The sequence below is a fragment of the Aotus nancymaae genome, unplaced genomic scaffold (assembly GCF_030222135.1).
Source record: "Aotus nancymaae isolate 86718 unplaced genomic scaffold, 86718_ANA_hifiasm-v0.15.2.pri h1tg000033l, whole genome shotgun sequence".
Classification (NCBI taxonomy): domain Eukaryota; kingdom Metazoa; phylum Chordata; class Mammalia; order Primates; family Aotidae; genus Aotus; species Aotus nancymaae.
In genome coordinates, this window is record NW_026988447.1 from 20,864,900 (window position 1) to 20,881,077 (window position 16,178).

A 16,178-nucleotide genomic window follows, 5' to 3' on the forward strand; every position below is an offset into this window, starting at 1 on the left:
GATACCAAAAGAGGAGTGGAAAGAAACAAGGCACAAAATGAATTATAAAACAACCATAGGGCTAGGCACGGTGGCTCATGCCTGTAATCCCAACACTTTGGGAGGCCAAGGTGGGCGGATCATGACATCAGGAGTTCAATACCAACCTGGCCAAGTGAAACCCCATCTCTACTAAAAATACAAAAATTAGCCGGGTATGGTAAAACGTGCCTGTAGTCCTAGCTACTCAGGAGGCTGAGGCAGGAGAATCACCTGAACCTGAGAGGCAGAGGTTGCAGTGAGCTGAGACCACGCCATTGCACTCCAGCCTGGGTGACAAAGTGAGACTCCCTTTCAAAAAAAAATTTAAAAAATTTAAAAAAAAAAAGCATAGACAGAACTCTAAGAAAAAAATATCAATATCCCCCCACCCAAAAAAGCATTTCATAGAAGAAAAAACTAATGAAACAACAACAAAGAAAAACACGAAGGAAAGTATGTCCAATCTTATTTGTAGTACTGTGAGCTCTTCCTTTTTTATTTATTAAACATTGGAGGAATAATGTCGTAAAGAAGAGGTGTATCAAAGACAAATTATGAGATAATGCAGAAGGAACTAATGTTAAAATTAATATTCAGCCAAGGCGAAGACCTAAGTCTATGTTCACCATCAGAGATTATATTTCTCAGATGTAAGAAACTTGGGAATGTTATCCAAAAAGTAATTTCATGATAATTTTATCATTAAAACCAGCAGTAAAATTTTTAAAAGTTGACATAATAGAGGAAGAACCATTTCCCAGTACTGTCAGCTGCTAGACTGCTCCTGTGTTCATGCTACAGCTTATCTGTGATACTAAATAGACACACTCTTTCAACTAAGGTTGGTAGAGAAACATGATATTTTAGGAATTCCTCAGTTTTCTTTAACACTTTCCTCCTTTATTCTTTATATTCTTTGTTGTGTCTAGATCAAAGATGATTTATCACAGATGTTGTTGTACATGATTTGGGTTGTTTTCCTGCCTTGTGAAATTTTAACAAGGCAAACTTAATTTTGTTTTTTATTCATCCTTCAAGATGTGAAACATTCCCATAGAAAACTTTTTCCTGCAAGACTCATGGCCTAAATAGAACTAAATAACTACAAAATACTGGTATAATTTTAAAGGTTACTTTCCTTGATAATTTAATGTTACTACAACAAACATTTCCAAAGATTGTAATCTTATTGGTAAGATTTCTATTTCTCTTTCTTGTACTATTTCAATTTTAGAAATATTTATTGATATCTTATTGAAATAAGATATAATATTCTTATTTAGGTTATATAGCTAATATAGTCTCTCTTAACATTAACTTTTACTCTAAATCTATTTATTTATACATTTATTACTTGAAATGACCTGGTTATTTTTAGATATAAAGTTAAGTTTTCATAATCATCATTAATTTTTGCTGCATTTGACTCTTGCAATAACATTTACATTTATACTTCAACAAATCTATAGACTGTCCATATTTAAGTCATATAGTGACATTTTTCATTCAAAAGTACAGATAGGATACATGTCAATATTTGAAATTGACTATTCAGCTAGTAACAGTAAATCTGAATTATATGTCTTGTTTATGCTATTGGTAGCATAATGCTGATTCAATGTACTAGTATCTTATACGTTTACATCAGTGATCCTGCAAACATTTAGAGCTGACATTTGAAGTAGGTGAGCTACTCAGCTTTCCAAAAACTGTAGCCTGAGACAAAGACAAAAATTTTGGCCAAATACTGAGGCTAACACCAAACAATGGTGTATCCCTAAGAAGAAATATAGACCAAATATCTCCTAGACAGAACTTTATGCCATATTCACATAAATACATACACAAATTCTTTATCTTCAAACTTTTAATTTGCATGCCTAAAAAAAACAGAAATGAAATATAAGGGCCCTCAATGAATCATGCCATGAATGTTCTTGCTCTTGTTGATAATGATGATTTATTCTCATCTTATAACCCACTGCCACTTACAACACTTCATAGCAGCCCTTCAGGCAACCATCACTCATAGCCAAATCTCATTCCCCATTTATCCCCCTTTGTAATAGCACTCTTTCAGAATGGACTTGGACAAAGTGGGCTTCATGTTGAATTCTGAATAAAAGAATAAAAACAAAGTTATTTGAGGCATAAAAGGTATTGCTATAAATGAATAAATTATATGAATAATCTGGATGAATCAAAATGGTAAAAATAGAAATAAGAAAAGACAAAAATTGTTTATAATACTTTAGCTCAATGTGTACACTATTCTAAAGCAAAGAAATTTCTACTTGAGATAATTTTACTGACTCAGAGAACACATCATTCATATAAAAAAAATGAATACTTTGCCTTGAACCTTCAGACCTTACCTATTTTCAAGTTGCCCAACCCTCACAGAATGGCAAGAATAATGGTTCTCAACTTTTTAATTTCATGGCCCTTGAGAGTCTAAAGAATTACTGATAACCTGTATTAGTCCATTTTCAGACTGCTATGAAGAACTGCCTGTGACTGGGTAACTTTAAAGGAAAGAGGTTTACTTGATTCACAGTTTCATATGGCTGAGGAGGCCTCAGGAAACTTAAAATCATGGTAGAAGGTGAAGGAGAAGCAAGTACCTTCTTCACAACGCAGCTGGAAAGAGAAAGAATGCAAGAGATTTCTGGCCATGTTATCCCTTCAAATAAAAATTTTCTGCTCACTTCAATGAGCAGAAGTTCTAAAAAAAAAAAAAAAAAAAAAAAAAGAATGCCAGGGAAACTGCCACTTTTAAACCATCAGATCTTACTATCACAAAAACAGCATGGGAGAAACTGCCCCCATGACACAATCACCTCCCATCAGGTTTCTCCCTCCACAGGTGGGGATTACAGTTCAAGATTTCAAGATGAGATTTGGGTGGGGACACAGCCAAACCATATCAGGACCCTAAAGAGCTTTTGTCTGTGTGGATTATTTGTACTGATACCTAACACGTTAGATACTGAAACGGAAAATGTTAAATATTTACTTGTTTTATAGTAACATAAGCCTATCATGTGTTAACATAAATGGCATATTTTTATGAAAAATAACTATATTTCTTAAATGAAAAATATAGTGAGAATTATTTCACATGTTTGCAAGTCTGTAATGACTAGCTTAACAGAAGACAGCTGAATTCCAGTATCTGCTTTGGTATTCAGTATCTGTTGCAATATCTTGTTTTGAAGAAAATCCAGTCTCACATAGTTGTGCAGTTGGAAAAGAGGAAAACAGGATTTTCAGAAAATTGATAATATTCTGTGATACTACACCAAAATTTGACAAATGATAATTTTTTAAAAGTTGGTTGAATGTGAACACACGGATGAACTTTTCCTGTTTTGTTGCACTAAAATCATAGGTTTACCTTCCATGTAAACCCATGCATGATTTTTTTTAAGTGTGCATTAAAATATTGGTTCACAAAGTTAAGCCCATCTTCCAAATGTTGACATATTTCTGCATGCAATACTTTTTCAAAATCACATGTGTTAATATTACTACCAACTTCATCAGAAAATATTGAGTATTAGGAAGCTATCAAGCTTTTGATAACAGACGCAAGTTTACTAAAATTCTAATTGTTATGTAAAAACTTAAATTTTTATCACTGGCAAGTGCCATCAACTGATTTTCTTGAAGGGTCAATGTCACTTTGTTAATTTTACAGAAAATGTCTGCCAGATACTAGCCATATTTCAAGTAACAATGGTGTCCTATGGGGGAAAAATGGCTAGTTCAGCCCACAGTTCATTCTCACAGGTGACTTTCCTCAAGTCAACCCTTGTAATTTGATACGCAGAAGTGCTTTATGCATACTTCCCATTTTGTCACACAGCATATTTTCTAAAGTAGACTTGTGATTGATACTCAATGAAATGAAGATTTTTTGCTGTTTCATTAGATATTCTTAACTGAGACTCACTTCTTTAAAAATGTGATTGCATGGCAGTGAAAAAGTCAGTGGCTACCAATACAGTTTGCTGCCACTTTTTGATTTGTACCAGTCTGCAAAAAGTTTTACCTACTATTATTTTTGCATCATTTATGCAGATGTCAACTGCTAAAAAAGAAAATGATGTCTTAGTACCATTATGAAATAATTTGATCTCTTCAATTGCCTGAAATTATCTTGGAGATGCCCAGGGGTCTGTAGGGCACATTTTGAAAATCTTTAGACTAAATAATCTTAATTATACTGTCATTTTTGCTGTGACTTCCTAATCCTTTCCAAAATAAAACAGAATATTTTGCTGTTTTGAAAACTACTGAAGCAAAGGCTATGAACGTGTGTTGTTTTGTTTTTAATCTTATGTAAATATATATGCTATAGATATACCTGCAGTAATATGAAATTACATACATACGTAGTTTCTCATTACAACATTTTAGTAGAAGCCAAAAACTGTAAACAATTCAGCTATCCATTGATGGAGAATTTGTTAAATATATTAGATTACATTATACAGTGGAATACTATGTAGCAGCAAAAAGAAAACAGGAAGAAGGAGGAGGAGGAGGAGAAGGAGGAAAAAGAGGAGGAGGAACAAAAAGAAGAGAATGAAGTAGAGGAGAGAGGAATGAGGGTGCTTTTACAGACTTGTTTAGAAACATCACTAGGATATTCTTTTAAAAGGCGAGGTGCAGAATAACATATATAGTATGTGCTATGTTTTGAATATTTGTGTCCCCTCCAAAATTCATGCTGAAACTTAATCACCAGTGTGATAGTATTAAGAGGTGATTTTGGAGGTGATTGAATCATAAGGGCTCAATCCCACTCCTTCTGGGTGAGAATAATGTGTTTAAAATCGGACTTAACATAAGTTCTAAAAACATATCATTCCACTTTCTCAAATTAATGGAGAATAATTTAAGTAATGTTTCATATAAGCATTTTGAGCACGTTCAAGAAAGTTTATAAATCCTTGAACCCCAAAGTAAATTTTCACTACATGTGTTCTACTGAAGCATACCATCAATGACAAGCACTCAGTAATTATTTTTAAAGGGTAAACTCTAACTTATTTTCAAACTACCAAATGCATTTTTTAATTTGACCACAATCAATTTACTTTTTTCCCTGAAGCCAATGTTACTACTTAATATCTAGTTAATGAATGAAAAGTTACACTATATTCCATTCACATATACTTTAGTGCTGAAATGTAAACAACAATAGCTAGTTTTCATAGACTTTCCTAGAATGGTTTTTATTAATAGTGTCACCTTTACTGCTTAAACTCATTTGGATTCCCTTCCAATACATGTCCATACATAAAGATGAAAAGTGTAAAACTATTTTATTAGAAATATTGATTTTTAAATTTAAAACTGTTGTGAATAAATTGCTTGTTTAAGAAAAGCCAGAGGGTAAACAGCGAACTAGGGTGTTCTGTGTACTAAGCACTGTCAGGACATGCCATTCTCCTTATACTTTCTATGAGGAGATATTGTGCAATCAAGTGTAATTCATGTTTCTGAACCTCGACTGCAAAGAATAAAGAAACCTGTGGCACAATATTGTCATAGATGATGTCTGTCAGCAACTTAAATTCATGGCGCATGCATAATACCAGCACATTCATTATTCTCCCTCCTCATCCACTAAATATACTGGCAAATAAATATTTTGTCAGAATAAGATAAAAAAACACTTTCAGAAAATGTCTGCAACATATTCTGAAGAAAACAAAAGAGAGTTTAATCAGGTCCAATAAGCAATGAATGATTCAGCCAGTAGCAATGATTCAGCAAACACTGCTCCAGCCTCAAAAGGCCCATGAGTCATGAGCAGGAAGAATTCTTCCATCAAGTGTTCAAAGGAATTCTAATCAGGGAGTGATCTTAGTTCTTCGTAGTACATCCATCAAGAAAAACATAGGCTCTTGTCTCTCAGAGACTTCCTGGGACGCTACACAGTGGTGGTAAAATGATTCTGAAAAAGCACAGCACAGCCTCCTTTAAAAAAGAAGACAAGTCATGCTTCACAGGATTTTAAGTATAAAATGATAATTCTTATGCTAGTGAACGCCATTAATCTGGAAGTTCTCAGCAACTCTTAAGCAAATATATCAATGCCCTTGTTCAGTATTTCACATAAGTGAATATTACAACAGAAGCCATTATCTCAAAGCAATTTCCTTTTTTCATTTTAAGCATGTAAAAATATCTATTGCATCACATCTCCATTTAAAAAAAATAAGAGTATTGCAAAAATAATTTCACTGTTTAAATCTATGGAGACTTGTGGAGCTTCTACACACTCCTATGGGGCAAGGATTAGGGATGTAAGGTCGTTTATTCCTATGAACTGCATGATCACTGCTGACTATGCTTTAAAAGTTTTTCTGTCTTCTCTTTGCATTTTCTGTCTTTTGTCTGCTATTTACCATTACTTCAACTGACAAATGAGTGCTGCCTATTTTTCAAACACTGAGCAAGGACTAGATGGCACTTAACAGAGCCAAAAGCCAGTGCTCTGGGGTAGGTCTTTGGTGCTGAGAAACCTGTACCAATTACTTCCAGGTTTAAGACAAAATATGTTATAGTTCATGTATTAGGGTTCTCTAGAGGGACAGGACTAATAGGATAGATGTATATATGAAGGGGAGTTTATTAGGAAGTATTGACTCACACAATCACCATGTGAAGTCCCACAATAGGCTGTCTGCAAACTGAGGAGCAAGGAGAGCCAGTCCGAGTCCCAAAATCTCAAAAGCAGGGAAGCTGCAGTGCTGCCTTCAGTCTGTGGCCTGAGGCCCGAGAGCCTCTGGCAAACCACTGGAATAGGTCCAAGATTCCAAAAGTTGAAGAACTTGATGTCTGATGTTCAAGGGCAAGAAGCATCCAGATAGGAGAAAGAGGGAGGCCAGAAAAGGCAGGAAGTCTTCTCTATCCGTTCCTGCTTTATTCTAGCCATGCTGGCAGCTGATTGGATGGTGCCCACCCAGCTTGAGGGCGGGTCTGCCTTCCCCAGCCCACTGACTTAAATGTTAATCTCCTTTGGCAACACGTCACAGACACACCCAGGAACAATACTTTGCGTCATTCAATCCAATCAAGTTGACACTCAGCATTAACCATCACAGTTCAAATCTGACTTCTGGGAAAGTGGCCTGTTCATTTAATACAATTCCAGCCTTTTATGGTAACTCTTCCAACATTCTAATCTGCATCTTGTCACAAAAGGCAACACTAACTATGTTTAAACAAAAATTCTAATCTTCTCAAGATTGTCCTCATTTTCACAAACGATAAACCATTTTTCCAGAGTGTGCTCCACAGAACACAGGCTAATCATAGGTAAGAAACAGTACGACCCTTAGTACCCGATAGCTGGGGCCCCCACTCTGAGTCCTCCCCACCACAAGTGGTGCTCTGGCTTCCTCAGGGCTCACCCCTCAGCAGAAGCTTAAAGGGGTCAAAGAGGTGTACCCACCTAGAACACATCTTAAGCCTCCACAGGTCCTAGACCCAAAGGATGTGAGGGGAGGGGTGCCCGGGAGGTTAGACCCTGGATGCAGGGGTGGTGGTATCCCCAAACATCCATGCAAAACTTCTCCTGGAGTGGGAAGGTAAGTGAGAAAGGAGCCCACAAGCAGGGAGCCAGAAGCAACCGCGCTCTGTCATCAGGGCACAAAAGTCCAAAGAATCCAAATTCTACATGAAAGCTTGGCTTTCCAGATCATTTTGCAGATAAATCACTCAAGGGAAGACCATGGAACACATTTTAACAATCAGTTAGTTTAATGTGTAACTTTTAAATATTTATGGTGCGATGTGATACTTATGATTATATTTAATATGATATGGGCGCTCATTTGTACTGACACTCCAGCATGGCAAATGACTGACTGACTGTAAGCTCTACAAATTCTGTGACTGTGACAGCAAAGAAATTTTTTATCTTGTTCGATGTTCTCTTTCCAGGACTGAACATATAGCTGATGAAATGTTAAGTGAAAAAGGTGTTCCATGGTTTAAAAACCTGTTTCGGAAATGCTGCCTTTTGCAGCCCCCTTTGGAGCATTGATAATGCAAATTCATATTTTAACAGCTTTGAGTATCCTACCAGTTTAACCCAGGCACCCCCTCCCTCTGTTTTTTTCCCAGAGACATCTCACATTTGCTCTATGGTAAAAGACTTGTATTAATAGTATTGCTCATATCAATGGCATTCCGCAACAAAACCACTTTGGTACATCTCAGGAAACCTGGAGTAGGGCCTGGCTTGGTGCCTCACACCTGAAATCCCAGCACTTTGGGAGGCTTAGGTGGGCAGATCACGAGGTCAGGAGTTCAAGACCAGCCTGGCCAACATGGTGAAACCCTGTCTCTACTAAAAATACAAAAAATTAGCCAGGCGTGGTGATGTGCACGTGTACCCAGCTACTCGGGAGGCTGAGGCAGAAGAATTGCTTGAATCCAGAAGATGGAGGTTGCAGTGAGCAGAGATCATGCCATTGCACTATAGCCTGGGCAACAGAGCAAGACTCCATCTCAAAAATTAAAAAAAAAAAAAACCTGGAATAACATATCCTCCAATATGGTTCCAGATACAATCCAAACATTACAAAAAGCTAGTAAATTTATGGGATGCTCTAGAAGGAAATAAATATAAGGTTTTCTTTTTGTGAGCAAACTAAGAATTCAATAATAGCAGAAACTGAACTTTTCCTGGAGTTTTTCTACCTAGAAATAAATGGTTTAGAGCATATTGAAAAGACAGAAAAAGAGTTACAAATCTATTATATTAAATTTAAGGTGAGGAATAAATATCCAGTAAACCTTTAATACTCATTCAATACTGCATATATCGATTTAAAATATATTTATTTCTGGTTAAAGTTGTCACTAATCTTGGTTCAGGCAACCTATAACCAACTTCCCATTTCGCGTTCCAGCATGGCTATCCATTGTAATTAATACCGATGCTGATTATGATTAACACTTGGTGTCAGTGCAAGGTCAAGTGGGGAATTTATACTATAGATTTTTAATTTAAACTGAAACTATAGAAAAAAGTGTGAATGCAAATTAGGACTCTTTCAGAGACAAGCTATAGAAATTTTATTTAAGTTAACACAATCACATGAAAGAATTTATTGGCACAAGGAACTGAAAAAATATAGATGCCATTGACCTCAGAAATAACTGGATAGAGAACTCAACTCTCTCCTCTCTCTTTTGTTCTTCTACTTCTTTCCCCCATTCTCGTCTCCCCTCTTCTTGTTCCCCTTATTCTCTCCCTTTTCCTCTTCTTTTTTCCCCTAATCCCAACCCACAGTGTCTCCTCCCAACTTCTCTTTACATTGTCCTCCTTCTCTCCAGTCGCGAAGTTTCCTCCCTGAGTAGACATCCTAGCAGCAGACAGAACCAAGTAACATCATCAGAGCTTAGGAACCCCAGAGAACAGAACATCTCAAGCTTCAAACGATAAAATCTCAAAGAAAGAAGTCTGGTTGGCCTAGTTTGGGTCATATGTTCCCATTATACCAATTGTTAAGATCTAGGAAATCATGCTACTGCCTGACAGCATGCTGAGACCCCAAAATCCTATCACTGGGATAAGATAAATCAAAACAGGACAGGTACTCTTACCAGAAGAAGAAGTAAAGGGGAGGTTTGACATACAGAGCTTCAGATGTCCTATGCAGAGTGTAAACGGTTACATTTTTGGAAAGTAATTTGACAACATATAACAAGACCCTATAAATCCATTACCACGATCTATGCTAAGAAAAGAGTCCAAACTCAGAAGTCATATTTATCAAGAAGTATACTATAACATCATTTCCAATACCAAAACTTGTCATTAACCTAAGGGTCCAATAAGAGAAAAACAACTGGGCAAGCACCTGTTGTCCCAGCTACTAGAAAGGCTGAAGCATGAGAATCATTTCAGTCCAGGAGTTCAAGGCCAGCTTAGGAAACATAGCAAGAGCCCCCCAAAACAAAACAAAACAACAACAAAAATAGGTAAATTATAGTATAACCTCACAATAGAATATGATGTTGCCCTAATAAAGAAAACTGCCTGCTACCTGGAGTCCATCTATTACCAGGAATCCTAACCTAAGATGAAAAAGGCAAACTACAAACTTATGTATACATATAAACCTGGAAAAATAAGTAGATAGAAAAGATACAAGAAGAGGTCAGGCATGGTGGCTCACTCCTGTAATTCCAGCACTTTGAGAGGCTGAGGCAGGCAGATCACATAAGGCCAAGAGTTCAAGGCCAGCTTGGCCAACATGGCACAACTCCATCTCTTAAAAAAAAATACAAAAATTAGCCAGGCATGGTGGCACACACCTGTAATCCCAGCTACTCTGGAGGCTCAGGCAAGAGAATCACTTGAACTCAGAAGACAGAGGTTGCAGTGACCCAGGATTATGCTAAGTACTCCAGCCTGGGTGACAGAGCAAGACCTCATCTCTCTGTCTCAAAAAAAAAAAAAAAAAAAAAGATACAAGAAGAAACAACTCCAAAATGTTAACAGACTGTGGGTACTAAGGCAATAGGTGATCATCTATCTTTTACAAATATTCTTCTATCATTTCTATATTTTCTATAACAAATGTATAATTTTAATGGTAAAAAAACATTAACTTCAAGATTTAAAACTATAGGACTGAAGCACTTAAGTATCAGATGAGTGTTTTTAGAATTTCTCATCTTCCCAAATTTACCAGGTGTTTCCCAAAATCAGTTATTTATTTCAAAATATTATTGTAAATTGTATAGATCCAATGGTCTTTGCCAACACTAGAGAAGTGAACAAACAAACAAAAATGTACAGAATGGAGTACAAGCTAGTCAATCATAAGAGAAGGGAGCATTTGCTTCTCTAATCTAAAACCTATGGTATTCAGGGACAAACATGATGAGGCACCATGCACAGCTATTTCTGTTAGGATACATTTAAACTATGTAGAATGGAACAGAAACAACTAGACCTTTGTATGATTAAGACAAGGTCTAGAAACCATCTCCCCACCCCTACCCCACCCTTTGGACCTTCTGATCTCTTGACCCCAAGCCCTGATGCATGCAGACCTCACCCACCCTACTCCTAATCCACACTTGTCCCTCTTCGTTCCCAACCTCAACACAACCTCCCTGCATTGTGATTCACATCACTTTCCAGGTTTCTACTCTGGGGGATGAGGAAGGTCATTAAGAATTATCTTCTAGTCAAGAGGTCAATAAGGCAAGATGGGGCAATAGGGACAGAGACACATTCAACAGCTGCTCCATCCACATTATACTACCCAGGCAGAACAGACTATTTCCTCACCATGGTTCCTGAGAGCTCAGCTTCACAGTCAGCAAAATGAAAAACTGCTTTGAAACCAAGTCAGACAGAGGTACTGACATAGCGCTTAATGTTTGTAACAATCTGTTTTGCTTTTATGTTATCCTAATTTCTTGTGAGGTCCTTGTCTGAAGAAAAGACACTAATAAAGGTTCATTCTACCTGAAGTCCATCCAGTACCAACTATGTTCCTAATTTGTTGTGTGACCAAAGGTAAGTCACATCATCTTTTTGTTCCTATAATATGAGAAGTCTGGACTAAGTTCATCTTTCAAGCGTCTTTTGACTATAACATTTGATTGTTCTATGGAAGTCTTTTTACAAAGTCTTAGCTACCATCCCGTAGAATATAGGGCACAATAAATCCAACATCTTTTGTTATTGCTCACTAACTCTCTTTTTCTAGGGTTCTTTTCACAGGATGAATCTGAAACTTCTCAGCTTGCCCATGTGCTTACTACATATACTTAGTAACATATAAATTCAAAATGTTACCTTAAAAAACAAAAATAATCGCTTTTAATTTATATTTTCACAGAAACATTTTAGCTATTAAAATTTAGCTATATAATGAAAATTAAAATATCCACTGTAATGTAATATGGATTTCAGATAAAATCTATGCTAAGAAGGAAGAAAATTTTAAAGGGGACATCCAGAATCATATATACAGCAGTAGGATGTATAGAAGGGAAAGGAAAGAAGAAAGAAGAGAAGGAAGGAAAGAAAGAGTTGTTTACTTTTGACAATATGGAGGCAGACTTTTTAAAAACCACCAAAGCTGTTAAAATCCTGTCATTTGTATTCAAAAACTATAACCTGGAAAGTCAACTTTTATCAATTTTTTTATCATGCTTCATATCTACTAAATCCCCTAGACAGTAAATAAAGATCAAATGATCTTTATTATACACACATGCACCTCAGCCTCTCCACAGAATACAGATATCACCCGCAGCTGACTTAGCTGCCAACCACATCCCTGACTCCTCTGCCTCCACTACGTACACTGGTCTGCCTTATTGAAGGTTCTGAGACTCAAATGACCCATACTGCTCTGTAGATCATGATTCCTATTGCAATAGGCAATAGGCTACTTCCTTCCTTTCCTTCAGTGGATAAAATGTTGCTTCTATATTGCATTAACCAAACTTATACACTCTCCTTCAGGACTTCTTATTATGTGATGACAATATGCATTCTTATTTTTTTTTAAAGTTGACATCAGTAACAGTGGCCACTTTGATGTATGACCACTCAAAACTGTGATCTATAAGAATTAGGAAATTTAAGCGAGGGGTAGTACAGAGTACATACCCAGACTAAGGAACTCACAAAGGTATAGTCAACAAGTGTAAACTGAACGTGTCTGAATGTATCCATGTACACATGTGTCAGCTGAACGTGTTCGAACATCTTACTGCTTCAATAAACATCATCTGTGCCTTCCAGGCCCAGGAAGGTGGCTATTCCAGTTGAAGTAGACTTCCCAGTGCCTTGAGGTGCCTCAGAGCCCTCTATCTGTATATAAATTCTTCCAGGCCCCGGGTCTGCTGAGTGTCTCTGTGAAGCCTTGCTATATATGTCTATACTGTCATCCTTAAAGCTTAGCGTACTGTTTAATGCTTTGTCAACATGTGGCTGGGTTTGAGTATTTGAAATACAACTGAAGAGTGACTCTCTATACAACCCTACAACAGGAAAAGGGTGAATTAATCAAAAGCTTAACTAATTCTCCTCACTTGACTTCCATACTGCCTTTTCTTGTGGCCTGGCTCCTAGCCAAGTCCTGCAGGGCAGCTGACTGCCAAAGACAGATCCCCAGGTGCTGGGAAATGTAGGGCAACTTCAGTAGCCAGATTCTTATATAGTAAAAGCAAAGCAGAAATAGATAGATTTTTAAGTAGATAACTCGAGCTTATTAACATGCTATCATTTTCCTAACTTTACTAGCTCTCTGAGGTTATCATGCAAAATGTTCATTGTTCACATCTACAATTGTTGAAGCATGCAGTAGCAGTTTCTCGTCCAAATACAACATTTTCCCAAAATATTGAACTGACATATTTGGAAATAACAAAAGTGAAACATCTTTGAAGTGGTAGCACAGAAAATACAATCACATAGTTCCACAAAGAAAGTAAAGGAGAAACTTTTCCCCAGTTTTCAACCTACTGAATTCCTCAAAAATGTATTGATTCTAGAAATAAAACCATACTATCTTTGTAAAACAAGGAAAGGCATTTTTTTCTTTTTGCTCTTCTACTTCTAATATTGTGCTTTCTAGAAGCCAAAAGAAATTATCTATTCTCATTAAAGGAATTATGAATGGAAGCATTTTTTCATTTGGCTAAGAATGCTTACAATGAATGTGAATAAAGCTGGAATTCATGAGCAAGGGTATCAAAAAGTATTCTACTTGAAACAGCTAACTCATACAGAAAAAATACACAAGTTTCAAAGGCAAAACAATCTTTTCTTGAACCATCTCTACAGTTATCTCATGATCTTAACAAATAACTATAGTTTTACATAAGCCAAAATCGGCTTTGAAGAAAATAAATTCTTCATTCTGCCTGTGTCGATTCAGGGTATGTGCTTCAGGGTTGAAGGTAATAGTGGGTTTGTCATTGTTTGATGAAATATAAATTGGTGCGGCACCTTCTCTACTGCCATAACACTCTGGACTTAATCCCACAAGCACTCATCATTTGCTTATCAATTTCTTCCGGTGTCCTTCTCCCCAAAGGACTGTAAGCTTTTCAAAGGTAGGACACATCTTTTATTTCCAGCATCTTTTAAAATATCTGAAATTTATTAAACGTTTGTTAACTTAATGATTAAAATGTTCAATTTACTAATTAACATAATAATTCCAGGAATCACAGTGGAAGAAAAAGAGCATTATATAATGGTCTCACATGTCATACAGGTCTCACATGTCACTTGAACAATGAATATACTAACAGAATTCTCTACATTTTAATTACTTCCAGAACACACCTTCAAACTCAGTTTCAGATACATAGAGTCCAAAAAGTATAAAGGAAACTACAGAAAAATCCTCTGTTCATTTCATGTCGGTGTCCCTGTTTATGGTATATCTTGAACGACCTTCATTCTCTGCATTCTGAGCACCTGCCTGGCTGGAAACAACATCAAGAATTGGTTTCTCGTTTCCAGATTATCAACCTACTAGATCCCAGATCTTCGGCTTGTTTCTGATAACTGGTTCTGCTGGAAACTTGTGTGCCTCCCTAACCAGTTCTATTTGGCTGCTATTAAATCTTAGCATACTTCTACAACCACTACTTATGTCCTTAGCGTTGTATATCTAAAGCTGAAACAGTAACCTATTTCATACTTCTCTATAAACATTGTAACTACTTAGGATGGCATAGAATGTGAATTTTAAAAAATTTCCTCAGTAACTGTATGATAAACTGAAAACTAAAGCACCGATAAAATTCTACATTTTTTAGTTATTAATGAAAAAACCTGATAATCAAACAGAAATGATGTTCTCAGCATATTGGGTTATCCCTTTTAAAGAGATAAATATGTGCCTTTTTGAGATTATCTTTAAAATAATATAGGAACTGCATCAAATAGTGTACATGTCAATATTATTAACAAGTAATTTTCTGAAGTAATATATAATGATTATTATTTTCGGAATTTCATAGATGAAGTAACTGAGAGAAACAAGATTATTCTCCCAGGTTCTCAAAAAACCAGAAAATATTAAGATAACATACCAGATTCTTTTTTTTTTTGTCATGAGTTCTACCCACCTCCTTCCCAAAGAGATTGGAAGTTTCATATCATAAATGGATAGAAAGAAAACTAACATTTACTGAGTACTTAAAATGTCCTAAATACTGTGATGTTTCAGACAGTAATTAAAACAATGCGTAATGTACATTTTGCAGACAAGAATAATAAGATACAGACAGGTTTCTTTTGCAAAATCACATAGCTAAGAAGTATTAAAATGCTAATTTGTTCAGAATTTGAACCCAAGTCTATGCAATTCCAAAGCCAGCACATGTCATTTCCTCCCTAGTATGCTGACATAGGTATAATAAACCCAGAAAGCCCCTAATCAAAAGAAAATTAAAAACAAACAATAAAAAAGCAAGTGATAGAAGGCTAAAGAACTAAAGATAAATATTCCAAAAAACGTATGTTAGAAAGACCTACTGAATCTCAGGTCTGCACTATATGTCAGCCAAGAGAAGGAAATTCACAGGGTTGCAGCTCTCATTTATCTAACAAAAAAAGATTCTCATTCTATCAAGAAGGAAACAATTTACAAGTTCTAAAAAGGATTTCTAGTGTAAGTTACAAACTGAATCTTATACAATAGAATCCCTTTTCTCCATAACAGTTTTTTAAAAATTGCAAAAATATCATCCACATACCTGTTCCATGTACAGGAGCCCATTCCTATGGCCAGGTACAAGTGAACCAAAACAATATGCTGCTAGGATAATGGCAGTAAAAGGACAAGACAACGTCACACATGCAAAGTTTTAATTTCCTCAAATCATCATTAGTTCTTAGCCTTTCCTTCTCATCTTATGTTCATTAGCAAAACACCTTCCTGCCAGCAAGGAATAAAAGGCCTGCTGCTTCTGCCAGAACAATGACTGGTCATTCTTTATGTCATTCAGCCCATCAGCTAGTCACTCAGCTGGTCAACAAATATTTATTGAGCATCGACCATGTGCCAAATATTATGCTAGGTACAAGTGAGCTCAACAGACCTGGTCTACACTAATGAAGTCTATTCTCTGATGGAGGA